Raw genomic sequence first — 20,683 nt, forward strand, 5'->3', positions numbered from 1 at the left:
CAGTTATCTTGCTCTTGTCCTTTAGTGCTTGTTGTACTCTGTGTCATGATAGTCATAATCTTTGGCTGTTCTAGCCTTCAAATTAGACTATTCATACCTTAGTATACTGCACCCTTATCTTGCTCTTCTGAGACTACGTTCTAGTGTGGTCCTTGTCTAAGCTACTGCTTTTTGTCATGGTCTATGACTATGGCAACTTGACTTATGTTCTAAAACTTGGCTGTCACTACTTGAAACATAGTACATCAAAATGGCTAACAACAAATGTGCTAAATCCAATATTCCTAGTGAGGAAGAAAAGCTACTTATTGCAAACATGAAGCAACAAATTCAATCAATGAGCACTCAACTTCAAAGACTAAAAGAGGAAGATGACACATCATCGAACAAATTCTCCTTGCGAGATTATTTACCTTCCTATAATGTTGAGTCCAAGCCATCTCAAAACATTATGCAAATACCCAAGAAATCTAGAAATATTTTTGAAGAAAAACCTTGGGAACCTAAACCAAAGCATAATTTCACCCCTTTGGGAAGATCTTATGAATCAACTTTGGAAGAACTTCTTCAAAAGAAACTCATTGTGTTACCTAAGGTCACTTTTGCGGGAGTTTCCTTTATGAGTAACTATTGTGCCTATCACAGACATAATTTACATAAAACTTCACATTGTAAGGAGCTGAAAAACAAGATCCAAGATCTCTTTGACAAAGGCATAATTCAAAGATCTAAGCTCTCAGCTACTAAAGGTTCTACTCTCAAGAAGGATCAACATCACGAAACCATGTCTAGCAATGGTTCAAATGCAACTTCTACTTCTTCCAACATACATCCACCTTCTAAATTGTCCCATCTTTCCAACACATATTCACCAAAAGAACTCACTACTCTCCCAATTGACTATGTGTACCCTCAAGGACTACCTTTAAAAGAAACTCAAGCTAATATTGACTTAGCTGCAAACCTCTCCCATACTACACAAAGCAAAGATCCAAAACCTCCATGTGTTTCTCCTCCTATTATCCCTAATCCAACTATTCCTCCATTGTTCCTTTAAGAGCCTGTTATGGAGACTCTAGGAATATATTTGAATATAGATTCAGATACTTCCTCATCCTTGGATTTGGTTTCATGTCAAGAGGACCACTTAAATGATGAAGAAACAAGTGTTGATCAAGACCAAGATTCATTCGTCCCCTTTCAAATCTTCCAAGATCTCGTGCCTCCATCTCAAGAGCCACATAGTCCTCCATCTCCCATGTCATGCACCTCTACTAAGCAAGATCAAGATATTCCTTCCACCATCCTTAAGGAGATTACAAAAGATCAAGAGAAGGATACTTTTCCTATGTTACCCAAATTTCCTTTTGAAGAGAAAAGTGTTCCCTCGCTCTCTTATTCTACCTTGCTACATTCACTTCCAAACTATGCTCAAGCTTTAAATACTCCTATCAAAGGTATTGCTCCTATAATAGTTACCCATAAATCTATTGATGACTTTGGTCATATTGCTCACTCTAAAGATGCTGATATCCATACTCATGGTCCGTTCACATATTCTAAATCTATCCTTGGTCCCTACCCATCTAAGCTAGAACCTTCAAGTCTTCCATCCATATTGGGACCTTATGTTCCTCTATCTCCTACTTCCACTCTTAGCTCATTATACATTCCTCCTACCCTACCCCAAGATCAACAAAGATGCACATACTTGAACTCTTCACATTCACCTTTCCATCTAAACCAGTCATATTGGCCTCATTCATCCACAAGTCCCAAGTCCTTTGGAAGAAATTTGGATGATCAACTCAAACACAAGTGCATGAATCCATCCTCAAAAGTTCACTATGTCTCCTCTAATCGACATGTGAATGTTAACAAGGAAAATACACAAAAGAGACCACAAAGGTCCACTATTCAAAGAGCTCAACCAAATAAAGTATGGGTTCTTAAATTTGTTATTGAAGAAATGCATTCCAAAGCATCTAATGAAAAATCAAAAGCTATATGGATTCCCAAGTCTCTTTTGAAGGACTTGGATGTTGAAAACAAATCAAAGTTGACATTCAAGCTTCCAAAGGCTTCCACTCCATCTTCTTCCCAACAACTTCCTAAAAAGGTTTCAAAACCTTCTACTCCACCCCTCTCCAAAATGGCTTTTCTACCTCATATATCTAAGCCTCAATCTATTTCATCCATATTTCCTCCATCATTCCACTACCTGTCAAGGTGTGTATCAATGTTGATCTTGCCTAATATCTCATCCACCCTCATGAGATCGTCTAAATCTTATGCCTACTTTCCATCCTTGCTTGTTTTAGTCTTTCAAAACCAATAACCTTATCCTCCATCTACCTCTCATTTTCCTATCTCCTTTCCATTACCTTATCAAAATCTTTGAGTGTACCTTGCTATGGCCTTGGCTTATCATAACTTATCTTTCTTATAGGCATGCTATATAACTTGAGAAAGGCTTGAATTCTTTCCAAAAACTCTAAAAATTCAAAAAAAAAGAAAAAAAAGAAAAAAAGAAAAAAAAATGTGCCTCGGTGAAAACCCATAAACAAGCACCTTGGTAGCAAAAGTAAAGATAAATAAATCTGTCCTATGGTGAAAACCACTTCTTGTGGCACCTTGGATAAGTACCATGATGAAAACCTGGTAAACAGGCGTCATGCATAATTCTTCCATCCATGACATCCTATCATGATCTTGCTTATCCTTCAAATGTCCTCATTCTTGAAGTCATTCACTCATAACCTCCATAACAAACTTTGATGTCCTATTCAGTTAACCCTTTGGTTTTGATCGATGAAAGAAAGAAGAAAAATCAATTCTTAGCAATCTCTTGACATGGTCATTTTCTTGGATTACTTACACGATACCCTTCATTACACCATGAGCTTATATTGTTATATCTTTTTCCCTAGCTTGGGTAATCTTATGAAGACTTTCCTTGAGGGTAACATTCACTGCTTCATACTCCTTGTCTTTCCATCTCTACTTATTCACTTGCTTGCTACTACATCTCATCCTACACGTTGCTAGACACTGGAACAAAATCAAGGTGATCCTTCTTGCGAGCTAGTAATCTTTGAAAAAAATCCTAAAAATTAAAAAAAGTTCTAAAAAAATTGTTACCCTAGTGAAAACCTAGCAAAAGGCTCCTTGGTAACACCAAAAAAGTTGAAAATTCCAAAAAATGCCAAAAAAATAAAAAATGAAAAAAATGCAAAAAAATTGAAAAAACAAAAATAGTGCCATTGGTGAAAACCTAGAAATAGGCATCATGGTAGCAAAAAAAGAGAATCTTTCCAAGAAGGTGAAAACTTGGTAAACAGGTGCCTTTTGATCCCAATGCTCCATCTTGCAACGCATCTTCTGGCTATTCTGTATAGTGGCTTTCATGCTTTCTCTTTCCTGCTTTTCTTGCTTTTTGCTCATGTATCCATGGATTGAGTCTTGTCACAGCTCGGGGGCATTCCCCCTTAGTGTCACTATTTTCGAGATTCTCCTCATAGAATCTCCTATGCGACAGTCACCAATCGTTCTGACTATATCTGCCTACTGTCGCCAGTGTCACTCTTTTCGAGATTCTCCTCATAGAATCTTCTATACGACAGTCACCAGTCATTCTAACTGCGTCTGCCTACTGTCGCCAGTGTCACTCTTTTTGAGATTCTCCTCATAGAATCTCCTACGCGATAGTCACCAGTGGTCCTCACTGTGTCTGCCTACTGTCGCCAGTGTCACTCTCTTTTTGAGATTTTCATCATAGAATCTCCTTCACGACAATCACCATTCGTTCTGACTGCATCTGCCTACTATCGCTAGTGTCACTCTTTTCGAGATTCTCCTCATAGAATCTCTTTCGCAATAGTCACCAGTTGTTTCCACTGTGTCTGCCTACCATTTCTCGAGTCATGTCTCAAGATTCCTTTATGGAAGATCTCTTTTGCGTTAGTCACCAATCGTTCTGACTATGTCTGCCTATTGTCACTAGTGTCACTCTTTTCGAGATTCTCCTCATAGAATCTCTTTCACAACGGTCACCAGTTGTTTCCACTGTGTCTGCCTACTGTTGCTTGGGTCATGTCTCAAGATTCCTTTATGGAAGATCTCTTTTGTGTCAGTCACCAGTCATCCTGGCTGTGTCTGTCTACTGTTTCTTAGTCCTTCTTAGGTTCTTCATCGTCAAGATTCCTCTTTGACCTCAGTCACTAGTTGTTCTGACTGCGTCTGCCTACTGTTGTCACCCTACTAAAGAGATTTATTTCTTACATGTTTTGGACATTAGCACTTGACATCAATCCCTTAAACATTGAACTCAAAAAAAAAATGATATACTTGTTTGGATATGCTGAGCATTTTTTTTGTTTGCTTTGTTTTGCATTATCATATCTCCTCGAGCAAGTCGATGATGTCATCTTTGACTAGAGAAGTAATGATTGGGGGCACGATCTTTTTCTTTGCTTTCTGTTTGCAGTTTAGTTCCAATAAGTTGATATATTCCTATAAGAGGGGTGTCCACTATAAGAGCCTCCATCTTGTATTGGATGGCCGTGTGTACCTCGACTCCTTTTATACAGATATGTCAATGACATTGGTTCTTCTCCTTGTTTGTTGGAGTGAAATCTTCATGCTATAGTACGTACTGATACTTGTCCTATTAAGTGAGCGTACAGGTCACTGCGAGTATATCTAGCACACTTCTGTCTTAGGTTACAAACGCAAGGGTCATTGTGGATAGAAGGAATACTGAATACTTAGCATAAGAGGAATCTCTCGTGTGTTTGGTGTGCCTGTCATGAAAGCAACATTCAGGTCATCCTAGCGTTTATACTTTGATGCTTATGTTAACTTGCTACATTAAACGGGACAAATGTTCTAGTCATTCTAGCTTCTTGTACCTCAAATGCTTACATTTAATCCTGACACCCCAATAATGTATTTTATATTCATATTTTCATGATTGCAATGTCAGTGGGAATTGTATAACAAACGAGCTTTATTTTATATCCAATGATGATAAATCATCAAGGCTTGGTAACCAGACCTAGGGTTGCATTTAACATAGTCTTGCATTACATACTTCACTTGCATAAGCATGCAATTAAATTGCAAATCTACTTTCACCTTCTCTAATGAGGGATTGCTGATCTCTTCAAAGTATCATGTTCTTTCATGAACTACGCAATGATTGATTAATCACCCTCTTGGCTACTTTGGTTTCTCTGAACCCATTTTTCAGGATCGAATTCGAAATCTAACACACTTAAGTGGCTCAAAATGCATTTTAAATATATATATATTTTTTGTGCAATCCAAATCTTTCTGATACTTTGCAATTCTTGGAATCTTTTCAACTTAAACTCGATCATTTTGATCTCTTCATATTTCTTCAGATCATTCTGATCTCTTCATATTTCTTCAGATCATTTTGATCTCTTCATATTTCTTCAGATCATTCTGATCTCTTCATATTTCTTCTGATCGTTATGATCTCTTCTTTATTGTTTAGATCATTTTGATCTCTTCTACATTCCGTTGAATCTTAGATCTCTTCTATATCTATTGCTATATTGCTTCACGTTTATTTTTGGTGTGTCATCTTTCGATTTCACTCCCGAGGGGGCAGGATGATTACATCATTGAAGACCTATTGCTTGGGGCATCTGGTTCCCATCTTATGTCCTTATCACTTGGGGCATTTTGTTCCCTTCTATCTGGCATCTTTGCCATCTATCTTATCTTTTCATCAATTGATCAACCTTATAACAACTCTTCTCAGAGTTTGATAGATAGGTATTGGGATAGTCTAAACCCTGACTCCTGAGGATCAAGCCTTGTTCTGGGGATGATTCTATGACTCATGATTGGACCTGTTATCTTTTATCAATTTTAGGTATCTAGGTGTTCTATCTGGATCCTTGAAGGTTAAGCTCCGTTCTGGAGATAGTCTTCTAAATGCTATCGATCTTAGGTATCTAGGTGTTCTATTTGGATCCTTGAAGGTTAACCTCTATTCTGGAGATAATCTTCTAAATGCTATCAATTTCAGGTATCTAGATGTTCTGTCTAGATCCTTAAAGATTATGCTTCATTCTGGAGATAATCTTTTAAATGCTATCAATCTTAGGTATCTAAGTGCTCTACTTGGATTCCTTAGGATTAAGCTCTGTTCTAGAGATAGTCCTTAAAAGCTTATCAATTGGTCTTCGTGTCATCAACTTTGGAACCAATCTCATCTTTACATAATGCTTTCTGATTTTCTTTGAATTGAACACGCTGCTCGCACATTCATTCAAAAAGGGGCAAAATGTAATACCCCAAAATTGGCTCATTGCCATGATACCAATTCTGGTCTATTTTTGATCAATCCTAAGACCTATTCTAATAGGCAATTCTCATTCTGCTACTTGCTACTTGACTTAAATGTCAGATGCAAAAAACCCTAATCTGCATTCATCATATTTGTTATTTAATTCCTATAGTACGTACTCATATTAGTCGCATTAAACCTACTTGATTTAATTATAATTTAATTATTAAGTATTTATACTTTAATTAAATTAAATTATATCCTAAGGCTAATGTACTATGAAATTAAATTTATTTAATTTAATAAATACGCCTATCTTGATTAATTAAATGTAATTATTTAATTAAATAGGAAAGGCATTTTTAATTAATTAAACGAGATTATTTAATTAAATGGAGTACTTACTTCTAATTAATTAAACAAAGTTATTTAATTAAATAAGAAAAGTATCTCTAATTAATTAAAAGATTATTTAATTAAATAGAAAAGGTAATTATGAGAGCATATCTCATTTTATTAAATTAAATATTTCACCAAAATCTCTCTTCAGTTCAAAAAGGGAAATTTCCAGTTCACTATTGATAAAAAATGAGCTAAATCAGTTAACTCCTTTTTCTACTCAAATTGAATCAGTTAACTCCTTATTTTACTCAAATTAAATTAGTTAACTCCCTTTAATTTGGAAATCTTCCTTTATGATTGAACTTCACCTTTAATCCTGACCGTTGATTTAAATCGATCTCAACCATTGATGGATTCCAGAAAAGTCTATTTAAGAGACGCTCATCTCTTCATTTTGAGAGTAGGTTGAATGAGAATTTGCATCGAATTGCTGCTAGATTGTGCATTCATTTGAGCTCCCTACTTTCATATTCATTTTCTAGCTTAATTTCATTTAGCATAATATTCATATGATTAATCTATTTTCCTTTACTTGTTCTTAGATTAGAATGCATTTCTCATTCTAGATTAATCTGCATAATCATATAGATTAATTTCATTTCTTAAATCCTTCATTCTTATAGGGTCTGGTTGCTTAAACACCTCAAATTTGAGGAAATCTGACAAGCAATTCCCTTTAGATATAAGGCAACATGTCGCTTTGCCGGCTAATTTTCGGATGAACAATCCAATGTTCATTCCGAGATGAATCCGCATACAATGACCATGTTGAAGTGTGTGTGTTAGTAGAGGCCACATATTCATGCATACAACTATCACCCAGAGCTGTCCTAGACAATGTTTGAGCCTTTCTTAAATAGGCAATTTTACACAACCAAGGAAGGTTCTAGACATTAAAACTTAATACCTAGAGCTGATAGACCCAAATAATACATATAGAGTTGACCAAATACATCAATGACAATTATTTTAGATATTTCAAGTAGCCCAACTTTGAAAAGCCACAACTCATGAACCATTGCTCTGATTGGCTATTATAACCACTTTTCATAAATATCAGTGCCTAATCTATAGACTTGAAATTGTGCTAGCACCTTTTCGTCAAGTTTTTGGACCTCATTTTGGCACTCTAAGGCCTCCAACGGTGAGTCTGGAGATTTTTTTTCAAATATTTCTACGAAAAACTTGCAATAACTTATCTGATACTTATGCTTGAGCAATGAGATTTTTATGGTAGGCTTACAACTCTAAAACAAACCTTCTTGTATAAAATGAGAACATTTTGAGCTCATATGAAAAACTTACTAAAATTAGTAAATTCCCATAAATAGTAACAACCTTGCCTACTAGTCCTTATTAAAATAGAAAAGACTAAAGTACAAATATTTTTGGGGTGATGCAAGATTGCTCTTACACCCAGGATGCTCCTACATCAGAAAGGTTCTAAGTTGGTGCCACATTTTGTGAAATCATTTGAGATCCTCAAGAGGATTGGTCATGTTTCTTATTGACTAGCATTGCCACCTAGCCTATTGCGAATCCATGATATTTACCATGTTTCTATTTTGATACAGTATATCTCCAATGTGACCTATGTTCTTAATTGGGATGCTTTGTAGGTAGTGGACATACAACTTTCTTTAGATCCCACATGTCCTTCAGCATTGGAGGTTTATTTTGAGAGGTCAGGACATAAAGTAGGTAAGGGTTCAATGGGACCCATGTGATGAGACCTCTATGACTTGAGAAGATGCTACACAATTGAGAGGATTATACCCCTATCTATTTGTTGGCTTCTAGGATTAAGCTTGTGCCTAGTAGGGGAGGATGTAGTGCCCCTCATGTTTGTAGTCTATAACTTGTTTATTTTGATCTGAGAGATACTTGATACTCTTGTAATGTTTCATTTGAGATGACTTGAGGGTTAGATGTTATACTTTGATTTCAATATCATTGATGCTATACTAGTATGTTGTTCTGTTTATCATATTTGCATGTTGGTGCCATTTTAAGATGATAGTATGTTTTATGATGATATCTAGTTGTCTGGCATTTTGGACATATCTCTTATTTGGTTATATGTGGACTTATGCTATGGTAATTTAATTCATTCTTTTTTAATTATGCTTTATGCAAACATGAGTGATGTAAATGGATTATATTAGTCTAATTGAGTAAATAGCTAAATTAGGTATTTAATGCATTTATTGCTTCGGCTATGATATTATATGTAGTTGCACTTGATCATGTGTTTTAGTGTGCAGAATTTATATCCCTAGCAGTGGCACATGGAGTTAGTGATTCAATTATTCATATTTACCAATGTTGTCCATGTATGGTGGACGTATCTTTTAAATGATAAATTAAACCCTCTAGTGATTTGTTAAATCTAGACTCATTTGCATTATTTGATTAGACCAGTGAGTGTGTTTGTGCATTTAGATTTTTAGATTGTTGCAAAGTTGTTAAGGCCTTTTGTGATTTTGGTTTCAAGGTTTTTTGATTTTATTTAATTGATTTTGAATTTTTGGTAGCTTTTCCATAGATGAATTCCTATTACTTGGAATAACTTATTTTCAATTGGGTCAATTCAGAGTCTAGCTAGTTTAATTGGCTATTTACCCTAGTCAATTATTCACTCAAAAAGTAAATAAGTATTGAAAGAGAAGTTTAATTCCTCACTTCTCACTTTTGCAATTTGGAAAATTGAGAGATTTTTCTAAAATCCTTTTATGAAAGATCACATTTTTGTTCGTTGTGAGAGTTACGGGCATGGAATCTTTGCGAGGATGGACTCATTGGATCCATCTTGGGGAGACCTTGCTTTGCTATGATTTTTGGTTGTATCTGTGGATTATTTATTTTACCTGGTTGTTTTCCATTTTGGCCATTTTGGCTCTCAGGTAGGACTTTCCCATTTTCATATTTCAGCTTCGTTTCTGATAGCTATTTATTTTGGGGGCTGAGAACTAGTGTTCCCCTATGTTTATGTTTGTTAGTTCTGCTTGGTTGGTCAAGTATGAATGTTTTCCTAGTTTTTAGGATGAGGGTTTGGGTTTTTGTACCATTATGTTGGTCATTTTTGCATATGATGTCCAAACCAAAATTTTATTGGATTTTTGAGGCTTTTGTGCCCTAAGATCAAATGGGTTTTAATTTTGAACTTTTCCAATTTTGGGATTTTTACCTCGATTTATGTATTTATTTGTATGATGTTGATCATGGACCTCAATCATTGTTTGGGATGCCAGTTAGATCATTGTTTCATTTTTCTATTACATTGGGATGTATGCCACATCTGTCCTCCTGAGTCTATTTTTAGTCAAGTATTTTATTACTTGTATTCTTATCAAACCCTTGTACTTTGATATTTGTGATCATGGTGTGCCCACTCACGAGCACATGTGTGTGCATTTTTTGGGTGACTTATGAGGCCCAAACTCTTCATGGTAATGTCACACATTATATCTTTTGGGTTGGGTTGGGAAAATGTATGTCAATGGGTGCTCATTGTTGGATGAGTATGGGTAGGCTCGGGTAGCTTCATGGAGGGGCTTCTACCACAAAATTGGTGAACTTTCCTAGGTTAATAGGTAGAAGGCTTAATTAGTGATAACTAAATAAAATAATGGTAGAATAAAACTTAAAATAATTAAAATGTGTGAGTACCCGATTAAGTTTGAGGACACAATGCATGAGCTTTCTATTAGGAAGAGAGATTAGCACCCCACTAGCTTGGGCTTCTTGATGCCATGTTATTTCCCCTCCAAGTGAGTCCTACATAGTTACCCATAGAGTGTTTGACTAGGACTTATTGTACTTGCATTGTCTAATGTTCTTTGTTTCATTCATCATTACTGTCTGGTATGAGTGATAGCCATGGATGTTTTTTTTATGTGTGTTTATGGTTGGATCATTATCTCCATCAACATGACAGGAGTAGACCTATGGGTTTCATGTGGTTGGGAGGCATACTTATGTATACAATTGTTGGGGACTAGTGTATAGATATGGTCTATTATTCTCATGCGACTATTGCTGGATATTTTCACTTGATATTTTAGGTTTCAGAGTATGCTTTCTTGTTGTCATGCGAGGGAAAAACACACAATTTTTTTTTTTGAAATTAATAATTAAAATGCTCTAAGTTTGATAAGTTTGCGACCAAATTTAAAGAAGAGTTTCTCTACATGTCAACTTAAGTTACATATCTTGAGGGGGAAAGTTTTTTTTTGTTAAATTAATATGCTCGTTATTAAATTGACATCAACAATAGTTATTAGATTAAAATTATCACAATATATAGAGATTAATTGATTGCCAATGCAACCTGCACTTAGATTTTAACTAAACAAAACTAACTAACATTATCTAAATAAATTGATAAAAAGATTCTACTAAAATAGAACTAATCTCTAACTTCCTCTTACAATCTAAGCACTAATAACAAAATTTAATTAACCTTTCCATACTTTATTTAATTTAGGATGAACTAAAACAATTATAATAATTAAAAATAAAACACTAATACCAATATTTAAATTAAATGTTATTAATGTGAAACTTAAACTAGACATAAATTTAATTAACTAACAACTAACTAATTTAATTTAAAACTAACTAAATCTAAAACATGCTAAAAAAAAAACTAATACTACTAAATATACATTAACATTTAAAACAAATAACTATTAAAAAACATAATGAATAACTAACTTAAAACTTTAATAAATTAAACTAATCACTAATAAAAAACTAACCTAACATAAAAAAGATGGGCGCTCTAACAATTTTTGAATTAGCAAGCTCACTTGCAGGTGGGAAACTGGTTGGGGAGAACCTGGCAGGAGGTACAGACCCTGGAGGAACTATGGGGGGACCTAGGAAGAATGTTGGATTGAGTTTCATGGAGGTTGGGGATAATGGTAAGTCTAGACATGTTTCAGACACTTTTTGTGGGGTCTGTGACCCGCCCTTGGATTTCGCCTTTGCTTCTTGTGTGTTGGGTCAAGACAAAGAGGAAAAGAAAGATTATGTAGAATCTAATAAAGTTAATTCCTCTATTGGAGAAAAGGTAGGGTCCTTAGAACAGAAGACCTGGTCTTCACTTTTTGGTAGGAAACCAACTGGCAAATCTTCTTTCCCGCCAGTGACTTCTAGGACTAGTTGGGAGAAAGGTTAGTTCCAGGTCTTTATCCCTGACCCCTTAGTGGATTTCTCTATTTCCTCCATGGATTTCATGCTAGTGGGTAAATTTTTGGGGCCAAGACCAGATCTTGATTCTCTAAGGAAAATGGTTAAGAGGAAATGGGCTATTCGCAGGGAGGTGGACATTGCTCCCATGCTGAATGGTTTCTTTCTGTTTATTTTTAACTTTAAGGAAGATATGAATCTGGTTCTCTGTGGAGGTCCCTGGTCTTTTGGAAAATGTTCTCTTACAATCAAAAAATGGGAGCCTAATATGGTTTTATCAGATTCCTTTTTCCTTTCTACCCCGATTTGGGCCAGACTTCTTAGACTCCCTCTTGAATTCTGGCATGAGGATATTTTTAAGGGTATATCTAGTTCCTTTGGTGAACTGGTGGCTTTGGATAATGCTACTGTGACCAGATCCAAACTCCATAGTGCTAGACTGAATGTGAAGGTGGCAGATCTAAATCATCTCCTTGAAAAGGTGGATTTAATCTCTAAGCTTGGTAAGAAAACTCAAGTAATCATTTTTGAAGATCTTCCTAATGCTTGTTATGCTTGTAAGAAATAGGGTCATTTGGTTAAAAACTACCCCTCCAAGAGTAAAACCCACTTGAGTAGTGAGAAGGAAGTGAAAAAGACTAAGGTTCAGCAAAAGAAGGTTTGGAAACCTAAAGACGTTCATCTCAAAGAGAAGAAAGAGATTGAGAACTCAATAGCTCCACCAGCTGTTATGGATATTGTCTTTGAGCTTCTTCTCAAGGATGGGGCTAGGCTCATGCTTGAGACAGAGAACATAAACTCTGAAAAATAAGTGAATGGATCTCAACTTGATCCCATCTTACCTGAACGAGGTATAGATAACCTGCCGGATTTATCAAAGCAAAAAATTCTTTATCAAAAGATGGAGGATAAATGGAGTAATCTTGATGAGATGATAGAGCTTGAGGAAGGAGAAGTCTTGGCTGAATATGGAGCTCATAGAGAGGATGATGTAACTCAGCCCAGGGAGATGGAGGTTTTTGCACCTTTACTTTCCCAGGATGCCCTTTTTAAGGACCCTCCTGTCCTAGAAGCTGTCAAAGAAGATGGAGTAATCTCAAAGCTTAAATTAAATTCAAGGAAAAGGTCTGAAAATAAGAATAACATAAAGGGGGTCGAGACTCGAAGCAGTAAATTAGAATTGCATACTAAAGTGAATCCCAAAGCTTCAACCTCGGTAAAACCTGGGAGAAAAATAGATTAGCAGTCCAAGGTGAAACCAGATGTTGGGTCTCCGCATGGACGTGGAAGGAAATCTTCTAAGAAAACTAGGGAGTTAGAAAGCTTGTAGAATATTGCTGATGGTTGTCGAGCAACTATTCTAGATTATACCCCTAAAACATGGAAATGAAAATGATCACCTAGAATATTAGGGGGTTGAATACTTACCATAAACTAGATGTTGTTAGGAATTTTGTTAGAGAACAGAAACCTAATTTTCTTCTGCTTTAGGAAACTAAGATGAACAAAGAGAAAGCAGAGCAGATAAAAGCTTTTAAAAATTATTCTATTAATGCTAGTAGTTCAGAAGGTGCTTCAGGGGGAACCCTAATGCTATGGAAAAAAATTGCTTTGCTGGGACTATTTTGAGGGCTAGTAAATACTTTATGATTGCTAAAATTACTAGTGCTGATAAAAAAGAGGACTGGTATATTGTGAATATATATGCTCCCAACATGAAAAGCAAAAGGAAGAAGGTTTGGGACTCTATATCCAATTTTAAAAGTATGGATTACTCTGGTAGGTGGATTATCATGGGAGACTTCAATGTCCCTCTTTATGACCATGAAAAAATGGGAGGTAATGCAACCTAGCTCGAAGGAAGAATGGACCTTAGGGAGTTTATAAACAAAGAGGGCCTAATGGACATGGATCTTCAAGGAATTCAGTTCACTTGGAGTAATAAGAGAGTTGGTAATGATTGTATTCAGGCAAGGCTTGATCGTGCTCTTATCTCTCCTGATTGGACAAAATATTTCATCTGCAAGTTGGAAGCCCACTAGAAAATTGGTTCTGATCACTTTCCTCTTATTTTCACTGCTAATAAGATTAGTCCTAAGATGAATTTTCTTTTTAGATTTGAGAAGATGTGGATGCAGCACCCTCAGTTTGAAAGAAAAATGGAAGAATGGTGGAACATCAAAATTGATGGTACTGCTCTCTTCAGAGTGACCTCTAAACTTAAAAATGTCAAAAAGAAAGTCAAAATTTGGAACAAAAGATGCTTTGGAAACATTTTTGAGGATAAATCTATTTTGAAAGAGGATATCCAAAAAATTCAGGATATAATTCAGAAGGAGGGATATTCCCCAGACCTTCTTTTAGAAGAAAATGAAAAGCTGACTCAATACCATGACATCATTACTAAAGAAGAGATCTACTGGAGGAGAAGATCAAGATTGATATGGCTGATTGAAGGAGATAAAAATACCAAATTTTTCCATCTATCCACTCTGAAGCATAGAGCCAAATCTCATATTTCACATCTTACTAAGGGAGATTTGAAGATTGAGGAGGATAAGGACATCATGGATGAGATGGTGACTTTTTTCTTTGGTCTTATGATAGCGGACCCCAACATCAATATGGAACACCAGGCAGAATTCCTTAGAGTGATCCCCACTCTGGTTTCAAAGGATCAGAACAAATTGTTAAGCTCAATTCCTAAGAATGATAAAATTTTCAAAGTTGTTAGCTCTCTAGGAGGAGAAAAAGCCCCTGGTCCTAATTGCTTTCCCATGTTTTTCTTTCAGAAACTTTGGAAACTTGTTGGAAAAGATGTTTGTGATGCGGTAAAGGAATTCTTTGGTGCAAAAAAAATGCTTAAGGAAGTCAATTCCACCTTCCTCTGCCTGATTCCTAAGAAAATTGGAGCTGATTCACCTGATCAGTTCAGGCTGATCAGCCTTTATAATTCTTTCTATAAAATTATATCCAAAGTGCTTACTTCTAGATTGCTTCTGATGACCCCATTGATCATTGCTGACCAAAAAAATGGCTTCACTCTAGGTAGACAAATCCTCAATTCTGTGATTTCTGCTCATGAGAATATTCATTCCTTATCTTGTTCTAACAATCAAAGTTTTGTAATGAAAGTGGATGTTGCTAAGGCTTATGATAGAGTTGATTGGTCTTTTCTCTCAAACATTTTTCTTACCTTTGACTTTGACAACAAGGTTGTGGGACTAATTCATCTGTTGATCTCTACTTCTTCTATTGTTGTTCTGGTTAATGGTAGTTCCTCTCATTTTTTTAATCCCTCTCGGAGATTGAGACAAGGGGACCCTTTATCCCCCATCCTCTTTGTTATTATGGCTGATTGTTTGGGGAGGTACATTGGGGATCTGGTGCATAAAGGAGTTATTAAGGGATTACAACCCTCTTCCCATCCTCTTATATGTTCTCATGGCCAATTTGTTGATGATACCATATTTTTGGGGTAATTTGAAGTTAGGGAAGCTAGAAATTTGAAGCAAGCAATTAATCTTTATTCTTCTGCCTCAAGCCAACTGGTTAACTAGAATAAAAGTGTTGTGTTTTTTCTCAATACCCCTATTCTTAGACAACATAAAATTGCCAAAATCCTTGGTTGTTCTATAGGGTCTTTACCTTCTTCCTATTTGGGTCTTCCTTTAGACTTGAAGGCTTTGGATTCCTTTTGGGAAGACCTTATTAACAAATTCAGCAAGAAGTTGGCTGGTTGGAAAGGGAACCTTTTAAGCCAGGCTGGAAAATTAACTCTTCTTAAAGCTTCTCTCCAAAGTATACCTACTTATGCTTTAAGTCTTTTTAAAATTCCCACTAAATTTGCTGAGGCTATTGACAAAATTCAAAGGAATTTTTTATATACTGGTGTAGAGGAAAAAAAGAGAATGCCTTTAATTACTTGGGACCAAGTTTGTAAACCGGTCAGGGAAGGAGGATTGGGTATCAGGAAGATCAGAAGCATGAATAAAGCTCTTCTAGCTAAACAAGGATGGTGTGTCTTTCATGAAAACAAAGAGTGGAGTACCATTTGGAAACACAAGTACCTTTGTAATTCTATTTCTCTCCCTAATTTCTTCTCTTCTTCTGATGTTGCTCATCCTTCCTCCATTTGGGGAGCTGTGCAGGGAACAAAGAAAATTCTTGGAGAAGGGTGCTCTTGGAAAATTGGTAATGGGATTAGGGTGAGATTTTGGGAAGATGTCTAGCTTAAGGATCACCCCCTAATTGAAGATGTTCAAGATATGACACATGTTGACTTATGCAAGTAGAGATATGACACTTTTGTTAGTCATTACTGGTAGAATGACTCTTGGGTGAACTTGAAGGACATTGATCAATGCTTCAATCACATCCAAGTTTCTCTCAATGTTGTTTCTCTCCATCCTTCTTTTGAGGATGAGATTATTTGGTATGCTAATCCTACTGGGCAATTCAAAGTTTCTTCTTTCTTTGTTTCTAAGGAGAAAGAAAATCTTCCCTTTTGGGCATAGGCTTGGACTAAGGGTCTCATTCCTAAAATTAACATCTTTTTTTGGGTCTTGCTTCAAAATAAAATTCTGACCCTTGATAATTTGCAAAAAAGAGGTATAAATTTGGTGAATAGGTGTATTTTATGCAAGAATGGATTTGAAGATAGAGACCACCTATTTTTGAATTGCTCTTATACCTAGCAAGTCTGGACTAAGATCCTTATGTATTGGAATTTGACCTGGGTTCATCATAACAATGTGGAATCTTCTTTTAAAAGCTAGCAATGCCCTTCTAAGAATCTTGATTTTCAATTCCTATGGAAAATTACTCTTCCTCATCTCTGGTGGGGTATTTGGAAAGAAAGAAATAATATAATTTTTAGAAATAGAGAGGTTCCTAAATGGGTGCTTGGTCAGAATATTATTAGAGCTTTGAAGGAGAATTTCAGATCTTTGAAGAACCTTGATAAAACCTTTCTTGTTGACAATCCAGTGCATTCCAAAAATCCTTAACTTCAAACTGATAACCCAAGATTGACCATCACTTGGAGCTCCCCCCCTTATGGTTGGATTAAAGAAAATTTTGATGGTGCTGCTAAGGGCAACCCGAGTAGTGCGGGTTGTGGGGGTGTGTTGAGAGATCATATAGGAAATGTTAAAGATGCTATAGCAATCCCCATAGGTAGGACTAATAGTCACATTTTTGAAGCAACGGCTGCCCTTTATACTATGAAAATTGTCGTGGATTTGGGATGTCTGAATTTATGGTTGGAAGGTGACTCTCTAAATATTGTGAATATCCTAAATAATAAAAGTGCTATCTCATGGTCGATAGAGGCCACAATCAAGGAGATCAAATAGCTTATTCAAAAATTTGAAAAAGTTGTCATATCCCATACCTTTCGAGAGGCCAACGATGTTACTGATTGGATTGCCAACTACACTGTCCTATCGGGGCAAAAGGTGAGGTGGACTGATGTGTTAACTAACCAAGTTGATCTCAAAGAAATTATTCATTATGAAGTCATCCATGCGCAAGTGGGAAAGATTTGTGAAGATTAGAAAGTTAATGATTTCATGGAGTGAGCATATTATTGCCAGATTTTCTTCCCCAAGGAAGTACACTCAAATGAATGCGATGTGGGTTTCGCACGTATCTCTGAAAAAGGGAGTCTCTTTTGATGGGACAAAAAATAGTTTTCATTTTAACCCTTTCTCTCTCTGCGTCTGGCTACTCTAGTGTGAGTGCATTCTCAAGTAGATGGGGGGTGAACTGCGCAAGCAGGAACCAAAGAACTATGATGCTTGGAAGGCTTGTGAGAATGTATGGAAAATTTTGCAGAAAGGAAATGTGACCTATTATTTGGAGTGACTTAATGGTTTTAAGCCACACATCACTATGACTTTCTTTAAGAACTGGTCTAATGAAAAAGTTACTCTCCATGGTGTTACTATGAAACTCACGTAGGATTTTATAGTAGAGATCACGGGGCTCTCCACAGCAAGCATAAAATTCACCAAGAAAACCAGTATTTCAAATGTAGCCTACAAAATTTTTTTGAAAATGGAAGACGAGGAGAAGCAATTGGAAAAGAGTGGTGATTTCTTCAATGTGCATCAGATAAAGGAGATTTGGAGGGATGTTCTTTGCTGTATCCATGAGTATTTCATACTTGATGGAAGAAGTAAAAGAGTTCATAAATTCCACTTTGTTTTTTTAAATCATTTCAGACATAAAGATAGAATATCTTTCCCCTTCTTTTTGAGGTTTTCTTTACTTCATAGTTTAGAAGCTCATAAGAAGAAGGAGTCCAGACCCATTTTACATGAAGGGTTGATCCTTCTTATCGAGAGGTATTGTAAAAATAAACACTTAGCCTCCACTCCCTCTAAGGACAATGAGAAGGACTCCATTAAGAGTAAGAAGGGTGACTTTGTTAAGGGTAAAGATAAAGCCCTGAATTTGAAACCCTTGGCTTCTCAAAAACATGAGGATGACGAGTCTGAGATTGAGAAATTAGAAAGCTGTGAGAATATTAACCCTGAGGTTCACGAAGATACTGACGTCGAGGATTTAAGCTCTAATCTGGACGGGTACTTGGAGACTGAAGGTAATAATGAAAAAGGGAAAGAGGAAGCCAATAGTGATGGTAATTCTTAATAGAGTAATTCTGTTAATGAGGGTAACCAGACTATTTCTAGTGGGGGTGATAAAGAGGAAGATAATACTATTGAGAACCCTGTAGAGAAGAGTAAGGAGGACCATACAGCTAAGACTGTTTCTCCTGTCAAGGGGATAGAGGAAGAAAAAAAGAAGGACTCTACTCACATAGAAGACTTTGACGGGGTTCTTAAGGAGGATCAAATCGAAATGGAGGAAAATAATGACAATGCTCGTTCCCCCCCACAAGGGACTGCTGAAGATGATAGTGACTCATTGCAGAGGGATACCATGTTCTCCTTCCTACATTCTGTGAAGGATAAAGCTGATACCATGCTCAAAGTAGATTCTTGGATCTACAATGAAATGATGGGTTTGAAGAAAAACCTTGAAAGTCTTCAACATAACCTGGATACTATCAATGTCAAACTTAGCCAACTAGAAGGGTAGATGGGAGACATCCTTAATAAACTTAACAACTATGAGCAAAACCTCTGAATGCTAATCAAGGAGAGTGGCACTAAGATGGAACAGGTCACCTCGAGTATTTGTGCGGCCGCTACAAGCCTGGGCAAAAGGGTTAATGAAGATATCACTTCGGCTGAGGGTCTAAGCAAAAGAACAAGGCAGAGCTCGAGGAAGAGTGCAATGAAAGTTGTTGCTGCTTTGACTACTAACACCATTCAAGAGATTGCTGCAATTGGTAAGGAAGCTGCTAAAATGATCTTGGAGCTACAATAGTGGCTTTGGGTCGGGTTCCCTAGTTTAGTTTTTGTCTATTCTGGTTGCTGGTTGGGGTCTCTGGTCCTAGTTTTTGGTTTCTTTCATTTTGACTGTTTGTGGTTCTAGGTCCCTATAAAACCTAGTTAGTTTGTTCTTGGAATTTTCTTGTGGTTTTAGGTCCCTGTAAAACTTGATTTTGATTCTGTGCTTCAGTTTTTTGAAGGTTTCTATTACCTGGTTGGACTTTATTGCTTTATCTTTCTACTTTTTGTAAAAGGGTTTCGGGGTCCCTTCAAAACTTGCTTTTACCGTAATCTAAAACTAACCTAACATCATTACTAACCTAGCCCACTTGACAAGTGGGTTTCCTTTCCCACCTACAAAATCCACCCACCCCCTAAACTTCCTTCCCAAACAAGCCTAGGTGGATTCCTAAACTGTCCCACGTAGTCCAAGGTCTGCAAAATGCAGTCCCATTAGACTTGGTCAAGGTACGTGGGTAGTACTAAGACAAGCCCAAGAAAAAACTAGCACCTCCTTGCAAGGAAAAAGGTAAATGAGGAGTAAAGACATAAAGCAAAGTTGAAACAACCACTTGGCTAAACACATGCATCGACCAGTGTGAGGGATATGGCAGGATGATGTCATCACATCATGCTAACACCTTGTCCATCAATGCCTAGGAAGGAGGGGGAGACATAAAGTTTAAAAATTTTTCTTGGTGAGTAGAAGGATAAGGGAGTTAGGAAAGATATTAGGATAGTTTAAAATGTTAAAAGTTTATTTTGCATTGATATATTTATTTATAATTTGATTAATTGAAATTTATATTTTTCAATCAAAATATAAAAAAGAATCTTTTAAAGATTCTCTGTTGTTATGAGGGGAATTAAATTTTCTCTCCATACAAAAACTAGAGAGTTTTTACTCTCTTGGAACTTTTTCTTTTTTTGTCTTTATTTTCTAAGTATAGATTTACAAAGCAATGTATTTTTTTTCAAGGTGTATATTTTTGAATGGATTTAAAACATAGATTCAATAGTTTGTGTCACATTAACACCAGATTTATTTGATCTCCTAAAATAACTCAAATTGAAATATATCAACCATATCCTTTTTTTTTTCTTTCCTTAACATAATTTTCATTTTCAACATGTAAGGAAACTTGAAAATTTTACTTATTTAAACCATCATCATTTCATCCTATTTTTGATGTGCATCCATATAATTGAAAATTATGATTAAATCACATGATAAGAAATTATACTCAATCACCATTTTATTGGCAAACCTGATTCAAAGGCTCAGTTGGGAGAGAACCAGGAAGAAAACCCAACGTCATTGCCATTACAACAAAGTTTGAAACATAAATTACATAGGGATTTC

The sequence above is a fragment of the Cupressus sempervirens genome, chromosome 9 (assembly GCF_028749045.1).
Source record: "Cupressus sempervirens isolate cs-2001-9-10 chromosome 9, ASM2874904v1, whole genome shotgun sequence".
Taxonomy (NCBI): Eukaryota; Viridiplantae; Streptophyta; class Pinopsida; order Cupressales; family Cupressaceae; genus Cupressus; species Cupressus sempervirens.